We start from the raw sequence: 14,628 nt of genomic DNA on the forward strand, positions 1-14,628 counted from the left end.
GGTATATATCCGGAATATAATTGGTGGAAAAAATCAGCTACATGTCTGCTAAAATTAAGACTGGTACTCGTTTCAACCGGATAACGTTTTTTTTTTAGACAAATCGGGGTTGACATCATACTATTTATTTTTTTTCAATTTCTTACGTTACAATTATTTGGTCGTCCAAATTTATAACCATAATAATATATTGTCTTAGCAGTTGACTATACGTGACGGGATTACTGTAGTGGACGGTCGTTGACTTATATTATATTTATTATACGTTTTCCGGGGCAGACGACACATGTAATAACGACAATAATATATAGGCTACCGTTGTCAAATCGAAAAACGAAATTTTTTTTAACGCGACGAGCGACCAGAGGATAAACGAATTTAAGTAGGTTCGTTGTGCTGCAATAAAAACCGGTAGCGAAATTTACAGGTACGTGTATAATAATCATAATATTATATATCTGTCCTGATTACATTATCAGTCATATATATATATATATATATTATATTTAATGTATTTCAAGTCATATATAATATGTAATAATTATTATGCACGTTTTTATTTCGAACGCTGTGCAGGCCACCGTTAGCGTAATAACAATTATTATGATAAACGAATAGCTATTACGATCTGTGGCCACGGGGCGAACGTTTGTGCGCGGGTTTTAAAACGTAGATACCATTCGCTCGCCCTGTGTAGTCCGAACGATACATCATAATAATATTATTATATTCCCGTTCCCTCCACCTCTCGAACTCATTTACAATATTATATATATATGTACACACATATTATAGGCACACACAAGAGACATATGCTGTGCGCATATGCACATAATATCACATATTTTTGGTGTTGACCCAGATCGAGAACGGAATAATAATGATTTCTCCGCGCACGTTAAAAGTGAAAACCAGTCGCGGATAACTACATTGGAAAAAAATTTAATTTGTTTTTTTTTCTCCTAAGCTCGTCTGTCGACGATTTTTTTGCAGGACGCAAGCGAATTCCACACCGGGACCACTTTCACACAACCTCGACAACGACAGAGACGTAGTCATATTATCTCCGTGTCGGATACATAGCTAGGTATAAGATGTATATAAACACATATTATATTATTGTTGCGTTTCGGTGTTTAGTAAATTCCTCGACACCACTACTACCGCCGCTGTGCGAGTGATATATAAAACGAGTAACGTACCTATACGACTGTCAAGGTCAACTATCGCCGACTTTCCCCCTAAGGTCCGAGTATATGTAAGTTCAACGGGGTTAATCCGTGATTGCGATTTATATCTCCGGACTCCGAACGATAATAACAATATTGTTATTGTGTTCGTTTGCGACGAGAAATCTCCACGATACATGCGATGGTTATTATAATAGCCTATAGGGTTTTTTTTTTAAATTTATAGATTAGGAAATGAATATAATAATAATTCCACGTTAAATAATGATTATTACAACGAGTGAATTTGATTGTACAGAAATATTACACGTTTAAATAATGGATAACAAGAATTTTGTTGACGGAGATGATAGCGAGTTAAGTGATGGAATCCATTTATGATATATAATATTATGTAAACAATATAGCGCAATGTACAAACGATTAACGAAAGGATTTGAGCGGTCTTTGGAGTCTTCTCGCGGATACGATGACGAGATGCATTTACATAATTATATATTATGCGTTTATGCGTATCTACTTGATTACAGGATTATACGTATAAATCGCGAGAGATGAATGTCATTTGAGATGTGTCACGTAAAACGAGACTCAAAAATAGTTGGTAAACTATCTATATAACGAGTACTGAGTGATTATAATGAGAAAATTATTATCATTAATGCACGGAAATGTACGTAAAACTTTAGAGACACTTTTTAACGATAATAAGCATTTTCCGATGGACAAAAGCACATTCCTACCATCTCAGTATAAATATGTACAACGAATATAAATCCCTGGACCCATACGGGATTTGACAAGTAATGCACGACGATTGCCAAGGTCAACGCCGCAGTAGCCACCGCCGCCACTGACTTTCCCTCTTCGCGATCCGTCCGCGTGTAAGTTCAACGAGGTTAATCCGTGATTGCGATTATATTATATTTTATGTATGTGCAGTGTGCACCGACTATAATAGTTTTAATAATAATAATAATATTGTTATTGATCGTTTTCAATGAGAAATCGCAGTGATATAGGGTTTTATAAACGCCGTTGTTTATCGTATTTATCAAAGACGTTGGTAAAATAATAATAATAATAATAATATAAATAAAAAAAAAACATTAAAAGAACAAACAGTTACAACATGTGTGCTTTTACATAGGTAACACGATCATACTTTCACACAAAATTATGGCTTGTAGATTTCGTCCAGCCACTTCGCCCCACGGAAAATTAATTAATGATAGAACTTTTGTCATATAGTGAACCATGTTTAAATAAGTACGCGCATAAACTCAACTCACGCACTTAAATATTACATGGCTTATTTTTATTCGTTTCGACCGCTGAAGTCAAAACCGCGTTTTCGTTTTATTACCTAGTCACGATCCAGTGCGGGATACAGGATAGAAAGATAGTTGTGTGGGCTGAAGCTCCACTCTTGGGATGATATTTAAAAGATACTTTTTCGTTTATTATAGTGAATTACAAAAAAAAATGTGTAATATTTTATTGCATAACGGTGAAAATACGCATAATATTGTATATATTATTTGTAGTGGTACCTATATCATTTCTAAAATTACGATTATTATACGAGCATTACAAATTATTACTGGTGCATATTTTCTATTTAATCTCTTCTTTTTTCTATTCTTATAGACACATCCTATCCATATTTATTATACTACAAATAATTAAAATATTAAAATATAAATAGGTATCCTGATTAATTAAAACTACATATATTATTGTAATAATCAGATTAACCGGGATAGATTTCTACGTGTAATATTGTGCAAAACGTTCGTCTTAAAAGTATATTCATGGCACACGCTCCGTATTAGTAGATATGTGTACAAATAATTAACTAGATTATTCTTGGTAAACGAGAGGGATTGGACGTACTACGTTGCTGCAAGGTATTACGCGACCGCTACAGATCAAATAGGTTTTTCTACATTGCATATTATTTTATTATTATGTAATATGAGTATATGACATAGAAGTATAAAGTGTGGTAGGACTTTATTTATCCAACATAACTATTTATATTGTCATCATGCAAATTTCTCTTTAACTATTTGGTCGGTAATTGTTAGCTGCGGAGTAATGTTTATAAGAGATAATTTAATTTTAAAATTATGGAGACTATATATAGAGGAGATATTACACTAAAACAAATAAATACATATTAATTAGTATACGATAAAAAATAACTTTTTTTGTTTATAAATAATTGTTTGTTTGTTTGTTTTTTAACTAGAAACACCGTGTAATAAACACGCACATGACGTATATTGTACATAGTAATACAGTATGTCCCAAAAGCTACCTCAAATCATTAAATCCAAATACGATTTTTCAACAATAATTTACAAGAAATGCGTTTTTAAATTTCAAAAGTTTTTAAAGTTCAGCCCTATTCATTTAATATACACAATTCCCGGTGAGTCATGACGTCAATATCATGACCAAAAACTAGTGTAGATTTCAAGGGCACGCAATCGTGTGTACAATAACAATATAATAGTAGTCGTCTGCATTGGACCGCGACACTTCCCCATTGGTGCACCGCGTATTACACCATCGGATGCACTCGGCTATTGTATATATCAAATTATTTTGTGATGCACATCCGTTCGTGTACAATATCGTGTCGTTCGGATTAATCGTATACGTTTTCGGCAACACCAATATAGTTTTCACGTGCGCCAGACATCCAGAATATTAATACATATCACGTACAATATATTGTTAGAATTTTTAAATTTCGGGGGTGAATCCTTCATTTGCCCGTCTATGTAATATCTAGGTAATACTCACGTATTATTAACATTAGCGGTTTTTAAGGTTACGGCCATGTATAGAAGTGTCCCCCGGCACGAGAGTCGTTCGCCCATATACGGACAAACAAGGTAAAATCTGCTGGTGGACAGTATCGAATGACTCATTCGCTCATCGCAGTGGTTCACGCTGAATACACGCCTTTTAATATAATATAGGTATATTTCTTTTTCATCATGTGCGTAATGTACTTAGCCACTTAGGTACTTATTTGATTACTTAACACTCTTTCGATATTATATGACACGTGTATACACTAGGCGCATCTACGAGTGATATATATATTTTTTAAATTTATTTATAAGTACTATATTGATGAGACTATGATTTATGATCTGTGAAAATTAAAATTATTTACTATAAAACAATGTTCTATGAAGCATACAAAAAAAATCATTGACTTATGCCGAACATGATATTATTTTGTAATTATAATTGAATTGTAGACACGAATACAATTTCCAAATTTTATGGGTTTATTGTTCTCATTAATTAAATTCTTATAAATTCATACTTCATACGTGGCTCTTAATGAATATTGCCTTAGGAAACACTCGTAATTTTTTTAAAAAATATTTTATATTGTTCGTTAAAATTATTTCATAACCTCCTTGTTTCAAGGATTCTTAAATAAAAGCAATACCCACGTCCCATGTCTTATAGACACATATATCAAACGCTGCTTCTATATCAAAAACAATACGACTGAGGTCAACAGTTGAAAAACGTACGCTCTATTTTCCATAATTGAATATCGTGTATTCTCGCTTTATACCTGCAGTAGTAAAAGTAGTAATAATAATTCACTCCACTTAACTATTATTTGCTTTTAATTTGCCAATAATAGTAAAAACACACATTTGTGCTGTTGCTCCACAATTCACCAAAAATATACTTTTATACAATTTTGAATTGGGTTTTTATGACATTTTTTTGTAACCACTGAGATGTTCGAAAAATTTAAATCACTCGAATTTAACTTACCTATTTGTATTATAAATAATAATAAATACATAGTTTTCAGATTGATATTATTATGATATATTTTGTTCTGTATGTAATAATTATGGTCTTGTGTGATTAAAGTCATGTGTAGAATTCCCACTATCTGTATAATAATCGACCAATTAGCGTAGTCCTATTGTGCTACATAGTAAATTAGGTACTCTATTCAGCCCTGTTAACTTTTTTCGGACTTTCAAGGTTAACGCCAAAATCAGCTCCTCTGTCAACCAGCATTGTAATAACCCAGTTAAAATATGTATATGATAAATATAATTCGTTTGTTGAAAGCAGGTAGGAAGCTTCGCGGATACAGCCGGAAACGATGCCGTATATAATATAGGCAGAAGTTGCGTTGTATAGACAAGGCCGCGCGACGAGAGACTTCAATATTAATAATCAAATAATGTAATGAACAGAGCCTACGCTCTGCGTCCTCAGCTGATATACCATTCCAGCTGTTTACTACCGCGTAACGCCCAGATTTGAGACTAATTTTATAATTGTGATCGTTTCATAAAATACCCAAATGCATTGTTCCCGCTGCATAATAATAACATAATAATTATAATATAATTTAATTTAATTTAATGGACTCGTCTGAAAAAGGCTTCTGAGTCGTATGAAACTCTGCGGGCGTTGCCAAGCCTCCGGGGATGGGCGCTTTATATATTGGTAGTTTTGTAACATAATCACTTGAAATCAATGTGTCAAGGGCACAAGATATAGACATCTACATATGCGTGGTGTATCAGGTGTCCATGCACGTGTTATTGTTTACATTATTGTTATTATCACGAATATTATTATCACCTTTGTTAAAGGACAATTGAATATATTATGATCTCGATATTTAATTAAATCAACTTGATTGTGTCCAGCAACACATTACACTTAGTTCCAATTCAAATACGGCATTGAATAAGTGTCACCACTCGACTGCCGCTGCTTTTAAGCTAATTCACAGAGGTATGTCTGCTAAATATACACAATTATATTGCTTAACGGATCCAGCAACAATTACATTTTCTTTTACGTTTATTGACTAGGTACACATAAAAAAACTATATGTTAAGTGATATGAAGATACAGGTAAACGAAGACTAGACCCATAATATGAAATTATAGAAACTATAAAGTGAATATTTTTTCTGTCACGAATATTGTGTGATATACATCTACTACACGTACATGTCTGAAACTTAATATCTAGTAGCACACAGACCTACACAATGAAATTCTTATAATATTTTTAAATTGATTATAAAATCAGATACAAGCTGTTTGGACAACAGTCAATCATTATTATTTTTTCATGTTTAATCAGTTCTCTCCTATAATACACCGGAATATTCGGAAACTAAGTAGATACATAATATTGTATAATATTATACTGCATATTAGTTTGTTTTTATGTTTTGACAACGTTGTTTGTCCGTTATCATCGATTTAGGGGACCCTATTCAACATATATGGATAATTGAAATACATACATATATATGTAATATATTATATAAATCCATAATAAAGCCAACTATATTATATATATTCCAAAGTAATATTGCAACACATTTTTGTTTCATATGTATAATATTCTATATTTTCTTGGATATAAATTATTAAAAATATTGATTAAACATTCAAATTATATTTAATAAGTATAGACGTATAGTTACCTATATAACTATATAAAATACAGTGTGGTTGTTAAAATTTTCTTATTATTATTACAATTTAAAATAAATTTACCATCATCCAACAGCTTTTGACAATTCAAATAATACTACAATATATTCAGTACCTAAAAAGTTGTAGTTTTTTAAAATTGATACAAATTTTATATTTCAGTAAGTAATCGTTCCTTGTAAAAAACCAAAACCTTTCAAAACCAACAACAAAGTATTATTATTATACAATAGTACAATAACGATAGTCCATCGTGACCATCGATTTGCAGATTCGTATAAATTAGAGCTGAAGTACATAATCTTATTATCGTGACACCGTATATGTAATAAGTAAAAATATGTAATATATTTTGACTTTTTGTTTTAGTATCTATACCATCATGATAAGCATATATACAGCAGGCTGTTTACATTCAATAGAAATAGAATTCGACACGTTGTCAAATACATATTCATACGAATCAGAATCGCGCGAACAGACGAAATGAAGATCCGTACAACGCATTGTCGGTTTACTGAATATTTTAATATTATTCATACATACATACATACATACATACATATATATATATATATATATATATGTATATAATATTATTACATAAACGATAAATGCACTCTTTGCAGGTTGACGTTGCCGTCGTATGTGTACACGTTTTTGTGTATTATTATTATTATTATTATTAAACATTAATATATACACAATGAATTATATAGGTATATAAGCTTCAAGGATCTCGTCGTGCTGAGTTTTTTTTTTATATTAATTGTTGTTTGAAAAAGCTACAGCGCGGGTTGACGACAGTCAGTCGAGCGAGATCAGTGTTTTTAGCATTCACACATACACACACATACATATATACTATATACTATATGGTCGTATTCTCGTATTATATTATCTTATACGTTTCGTACACGCATAGATGTAAACAGTTTTGTCTCCGTCCTCACGTTTAACGTCCGTGAAAATTACGACAGCTGCATGGAATTAGTATATTTAACAATAATAATAATAATAATAATAATAATATGTGCGTTCGTTTTACTCTCCCGCCATTGCCTGCAATAAATATCTCATACATATTCTGCGTGACTGTGCCTACTCGGACTTGATTAAAAGTCTGTGCGCGTAAACCATTCGGCGGTGACGCTCGCTGTCTCGTACGCGATCGATTAAACAATACAATACGTAATATATTATTATTGTATAGGCGCGTACTCGCGTTTTTTATGATGTGTATATAAATGTTGTTTTCAGTAGTAGCAAATGAACGATGTAAACATTTGAAAACACTCTGACGCGTTTGACGTGCTATAAAATTGCTTGAACAATATCTTTTCACGAACGATAGCCTCCATCTATTATACAAGTTGTTACACGCGTATATATATATATATAATGTTGATAGTCGTCGCAAAGCTTTCCTTAAAATCACTGAAATACAAGAATTACATTACGCATTTTGAACGAGTTTTCGCTGTTGAGATTATGATGTTTAATGCCGACCGCAACGCAGACAATGATGATGCATTTCGACACGTTAAAAAAACAACCACCATCGTCACTGTTAAACCATTATTTTTACACCGCCGAAAACAGTCGAAACACTGCACCTGTTCATAATAATATCGTATTGACTGTGTCCGCACCGCGTCTCCATCACATCCATCACATTATAGTATGATGTCACACCGTAATCAGATGACGAACATCCGACTTAGTCATCGTCACATCCGTCATACTCCGAATTCTCCAGTTCCAGGAACTCGTAGTTTTGTACTTTAATACACAGATACATGACATAGGTATATAATGTATAATATATCAAGACTAATATTCTGACATATTTTGGATTCATGACGTGGATACATACGTGATTTAACATCAAACTCAATTTACACGAACGCAGAGTCGACAATTATTACAACATAATATTATGGTATAGTAATATGTTTATGTGTATAGATAATATGTGTATAGGTACACACCTATCCCACAATGTATATATATATATATATTATGCTTGACTGTGTATAAAACCGGAGAATATGAATTCGCTTATTTTTGCAACAGACATCGCAGATTTCTATTTCGAAAGTATTATTTTTTTTGCGCGCGCGGCTTTATAGTCTCGTGTGCAACATTAATTCGGTACCTACTACCTACATGCAAAAAATTACCCGACTCTCAGTTCTTGTATATGCGCACTATGTTTATATATTTTCATAACCCCCACGTACGTCTGCCGACACCTTACGCCCAAATACAACCGCTGCGACGAAGTATAGCGTGTGTTATTGTAAACCAGAAAACTACTATTTATCTTTGACCAGAAGGAAAAGTGCTTCGTCAAACCGTATGTGCATAATATACATCCTAATAGTAACTACGACGGGCAAATCAAAAAAAAAAAAAAACGCAGAGTAGGTATAACTATTTTTATAGGTACTATTTAGCTTAATATAGTAGACTAGTAGATACTATTGACAACCCGCGAACTATATTTTCGAAATTAACATAATACATCGAAGTATGGTTATACGACCGAAACATGGTAATCGAACAATTTGACATTGCTCAAGTTAATGAGTAGTGAAACTTAAAATCTCGCTTAAAACGCCTCTGAGAATTTCTATATAGGTACTGACCTGTTTCTATAATAGCCATGTATTCCAATATTAACTTAAATGGACTCATATTATTACTATTCTGAGTTAATTTCAAAAATGTAAATGATATCGTATTATATATTAGATAACAGCTTATTTTTGTATTTTTTTTATTGCTATTATTTATAAAAATGTTCTAAATGATTAAAGGTACTAATGTATCAATATCTTGAAAAATGCATAATATATTATAACAAAGAGTTATAAATATAACAATATTATATAATTGTACGTTTTTGAAAAACCGTTCAAATACAAAACAGTACCTAATCTTAGAAAACAATAAGTTTTCTAACTTTCAATTTAATCACAAAGAAAAAGAATAATCGGCATTAAAAATTAGTAAATAACAGTTATGACAATGGAATTTAAAATAATTTTTAAGCACCAATTATATTGTAGATATATAGGTATCTCAAATATTAAATATTAACCGAAAAGTATTTGATTTTGCTGAATTTTGAGTATAATTCAATATACTAATTTAAATTTTCTACATTATATAATATACAAATACTGTGTATTTAGTGTAAAAAGGACATAAAATATTATAAACAATGATTAAAATTTTCAATTTAGTTAATGTATAATAAGCTTAGCGTTTAAATGTGTAATATACCATATTCAACGAATACGATAAATAGAATTTCCGTGTATCTTTTTAACCATTAAAATTGATTAATTTCGTTAAAAATATAAAAATGTAATTAATATACTATTGTATTCTTATTAATAATTGTAAATGTATTCATTTCTTTAATACTAGACTGATGATAGTTTTTTCTGATTTTATTTTGATAAATTGTAATTAATATGAATTAAACAGACAAAATTATTATGATGACATAATATAATGTCGTACTTATCTTAAAATATTTTAAGGAGACAAGCAAAATTTTCAGAAAAATTATGTTATAACATCCACATAGGTATCTTAGTTAAATAAAAGTATATTTTAAAAGTCCAAGCTAATACGTTTTTGCATACATCCAATGAACATTCATTGGTCATCTTTAAGTCGCATTTGTATAATTCAATTTTAAAGAAAATTATTTCAAAATGTCAATATTTTTACTACACAAATATTTAAAAAAATAATCCGTATTATTCACTAACTAGACCAATTAATATTTATAAAATATTTTTTTTAAAAATCTATGCGGCATAATTTTATTTAAAACAACATTTATTTTTCGTCAAAATCATTGTAAAATTTATTGATACCTATTCAATTTCACTGTAATCAATCGCGTGTTAAACCAAAAACTATAATAGTATATGTGACTTATGTGTCTAGTGAAACACACGTAGCTCAATTTTGTAGATGGTGGATCCAAAACAATAGGTATCACACAAACAAAAATGAATTATAAACAGTGAATTCCAATGTCTACGAGGTATGATTCAATATTATAATTAATTATTAAATTATATAACTATAGAATTTATTATCATTAATAGTTTATAGATACCTATTGCGCGGCACGTCTATTTTGTATTATGACTCGCATTTGTTAATTATTATTATCTCCACGCCCCCATAATATTATTATATTGAATATATATTACAACATATTTTGCTTATTCGACTCGTATACAATATGTGCACGTACGGTTGGCTAGTATTGCCGTTTATAATATAATGTTCTTATTTCTCACCTTGTTTTTTCGGTCGCTTCTGTCTTCAGCACGTGCAGTACGCTATCGATACCTGCAGAGCTACTGCTGCTGCTGCAGTTGAGATTAACACAACCAGGCACGGAACCGTTTACGGCATTAAGTTAACCCCACGTGTCCTTTTTCACGACAACGAAAACGTATTAGAACGGTAATAGTACAATATCGCGTATAATTTTTTCGATGGCGGAATAATGCGATCTGGAAAATCGGAGTAATCGGCACGTGCGCCGGTTTTTGGAGGGAACGCGTGACTGACACTCTGACTGACTTCGTATCGGTGACCGGTCGCACTGGTCGTAAGTCCGCGGCAAAATAGCGGCGGGCCGACGAGGCGGAGACATCTAGCGGTGTTCGTAGGCAAACCGGTCCGTCTGCGGCCTACGCGCTACCGTCGCGTTGACGCACCGGCACCACACAGTGTAGTGTGTACCTTGCATCAGAACTCTGTGGGGAATGGAAAAAATAATAACAACATTAATGTATAAAGTATAAACAATAATGGGTATTGTATACGTTTATCGAAAATTAAATAATAAAACGTAATGTGGTTTAGAATTGAAATAAAAACAATAATATTAAAGGTCAAAAGCATTTAAATCAATAGCAAGGTATAATATTATTAATAATATTGTTTACAATTAAAATATCATGAAATATTATTCACGATTACTTCTTAATAGTTACCTTATACTTATATAAATATTTAAAATTACTAACATTTAAAAATTAAACACTCGAAAAAAACAAAAACTAAAAAAATAGTAAGCTATAGATTATAATAATATGGACTTATATATTATTATGTATAAAAAGATATAGAATGAGATTATCAGAAGAAAAACATAATAAATTGCATAACTACATAAAATATACTATATTGGAATTTTTAAATAAAATCATAAATTTAAACAACGAAAAATTAAACGAAAAAGAATGAATATGACCATTAAAAAGGTGAGTTTTTGAAAGATTCAAGGGCTAAAACATATTTTATGCTTATGCTACGATATTACTGTAAAATAGTAGGTACAAAATAAAGTTCGTATTTAGCCGTTAACATTATTTATGATCGACAATATTTTTTTCTCGGAGACAAATTCAATTAACAGCAAATGTAACCTTTGTAAATCTCCATTCCCACTAATTCCGTGTTTATCTCCTAAGAATATCGTTTTACATAATGATACATTGATACAAAATATTATATATATTTTAGTCATTTTCACGGTCTATCGGTGACGGGATAATAATATTGTCGTTTCGGCAAAATCGTTGTTATTGCTCATGTTAAATACACTTAAAATACTATAATACTTACTTAAAGTAGGTATAGCTTGTAAATTGTAATAAGCTCGGTTATGTTATTTAGACATGATGTTATAGATATAAGATATGCCAATGAGATTTCTGCGATAAGGGCATATTATACCAACTACAGAATGTGCAAGTACTATACTAGAAGTAATGCTTCTGGCCGTTAACGATTTAGTTACAACAGTTTAAAAGCCTTTATACGTTGTGTTAAAGTATCTAAAATACACATTCAATTTTAATGGCATTCTTCTACATTGATTATTGATGCATTCTCTGCTATAATATGGATAGTATACCAATCGCGGCCTCAACATAACTTGAATTGAATTACGTTTTGATAACTGCATATATCTAAGTAATTCTTATTCGGTTTTATTACCTATCACAAATTCTTGTAAAAATCATGATGCATAGAATACTGTATAATTAAAACATTTAGAACACTCTAAATTGCTATTTATATACCTATGCGACTATACTATAACTAGAATTAATAGGTTATAAACACGATTGGTAAATGTATAATGACTATAATAGTCTATAACGTATTAAAAAATAATAGGTTATATTATATTTGATATTTATACATTAACTAAGTAAAAAAAAACATTTTCTACATTTTTAAAATTTAGTCGGATGAATTATAGTAAAATAATGACTGTGTCTAAATGAAAACTATCAATATGAAAAAAAAATCAAGTGAAATAAAAATATTATTGATGGGGTGACACGGCAAAGTGGTCTAAGCGACTTAATTCATATAGTTTTCAGGAGAGCCAATAAACTTTTTTCAATGATTTAATTTTTTTTTTTTTGATAAGCAATAACTTTTTACAGTAAGAATAGGGTATTTTTTCATTTCATTTCATACTTTTTTTTGTACATGTCCTTAATGTGTATTTTTAGTTAACTTTCGATTATAAATTACGTCAATTTGAACTAATTTATTCAATCATTTTAGCGTTTATGCTTATCAATATTGGTTGAACTATACAATCTTATCATTCCTAATATCATATCATATCATAATATATTGTTGTATAGTTTATTTTCCCCCTTTTTAAAATTGATCATAAAAATAAGTAATTATCAAACCCAGAAAACATAGAGATATAGACTAAAAAAATATAAATAAATCATTTCAATTATGAAATATTGACTATTATGGAGTGATAAATTGATATTATTTTTTTATAATTATAATTTACTTAATTGTTTTATTTAAATTGATTTTAAAGTGAAGTATTTTGTGGGATGCGAGTATGTGCATTATTTGCATCTCATTAATTTTTTACTCATTACTTGTAATAAGTAGGTACATCGTAATAAAATGATTGATTTTGGTATTGATATTATACAAGCGTGTAACTATTATTAATACTTAATTATTTATTGTTTATTTATTACCGATATGATTTACCTCTCATTGTCCCACGGATTAATATTAAATTACGAATGTGACTTAATACACATCTGCTAAAAAATTTCATAGCTTCATTGATTAATGATTATAATCGGTTGATATTATGATTAACCTTTAACATTATATAGGTGCTAATGTGCCATTAAATTTTTTAAAACTGTTTTTGATGTGTAACTGTTTATTCTCCAAATAATAAAGAAAATTAGTTGTACACAAAATGCATATCATAGAAACATCACGAAAAATATTTTTTTTCTTGGATTGCAACGTAAAGTACCACACGTAATGGTGTGATCTAGGTCTTAGGAGATGAAAGAGCTCATTTTTATTTATTTTATGCATAGCTAATAATAATGTATGAAACTCTATGTAAAAAATGCAGAAGTCTATTCAATTAGTATATCCTTGACTTATTTTTTACTGAAAAATACACATTACTATAATTGTTTAGCTCTATTTTACTAGAAAATAAAAAGTGTATACGGGGCCGTACTCAGACCGGTATTCTCTAGTCATCTTTTCGATGCTCATATTTTAAAGGTCCTATGCTTAGAAAAAAATTAATAATTCTGACCTACACGGACTATAGCTTAAGTAACAAATTCCAACCAATTTTTAAATTGTGTATTATTATAAATAGATTAATTTTTTTTTTATATAATATAATAAGACATTTTTTTCGCTTTTAAAAATCAGTCCTAACACTAAGAAAAAAAGAGGGCTGGAATATTTAATTTTCCCTATATCTGTCTAAGCTGAGTACGGCCCTCAGATAATTAGTAATTACTACAGTGGAACTTCCATATAACCAACTTCCATTTTATGG

The 14,628-nt window shown here is 30.3% G+C and overlaps 1 protein-coding gene across 1 annotated transcript in view; it reads right to left on the reverse strand.

The window, feature by feature from the left end:
• The window catches only part of LOC113551976, a 58,108-nt gene extending 46,757 nt beyond the window's left edge, over positions 1–11,351 (reverse strand). The window contains exon 1 of the mRNA XM_026954597.1: positions 11,045–11,351. The gene's annotated coding sequence lies outside the window, so the exon portion shown is untranslated. The remainder of the gene's footprint in view (positions 1–11,044) is intronic.
• Positions 11,352–14,628: the final 3,277 nt, after the last annotated feature.

This window comes from Rhopalosiphum maidis, chromosome 2 (assembly GCF_003676215.2).
Source record: "Rhopalosiphum maidis isolate BTI-1 chromosome 2, ASM367621v3, whole genome shotgun sequence".
Taxonomy (NCBI): Eukaryota; Metazoa; Arthropoda; class Insecta; order Hemiptera; family Aphididae; genus Rhopalosiphum; species Rhopalosiphum maidis.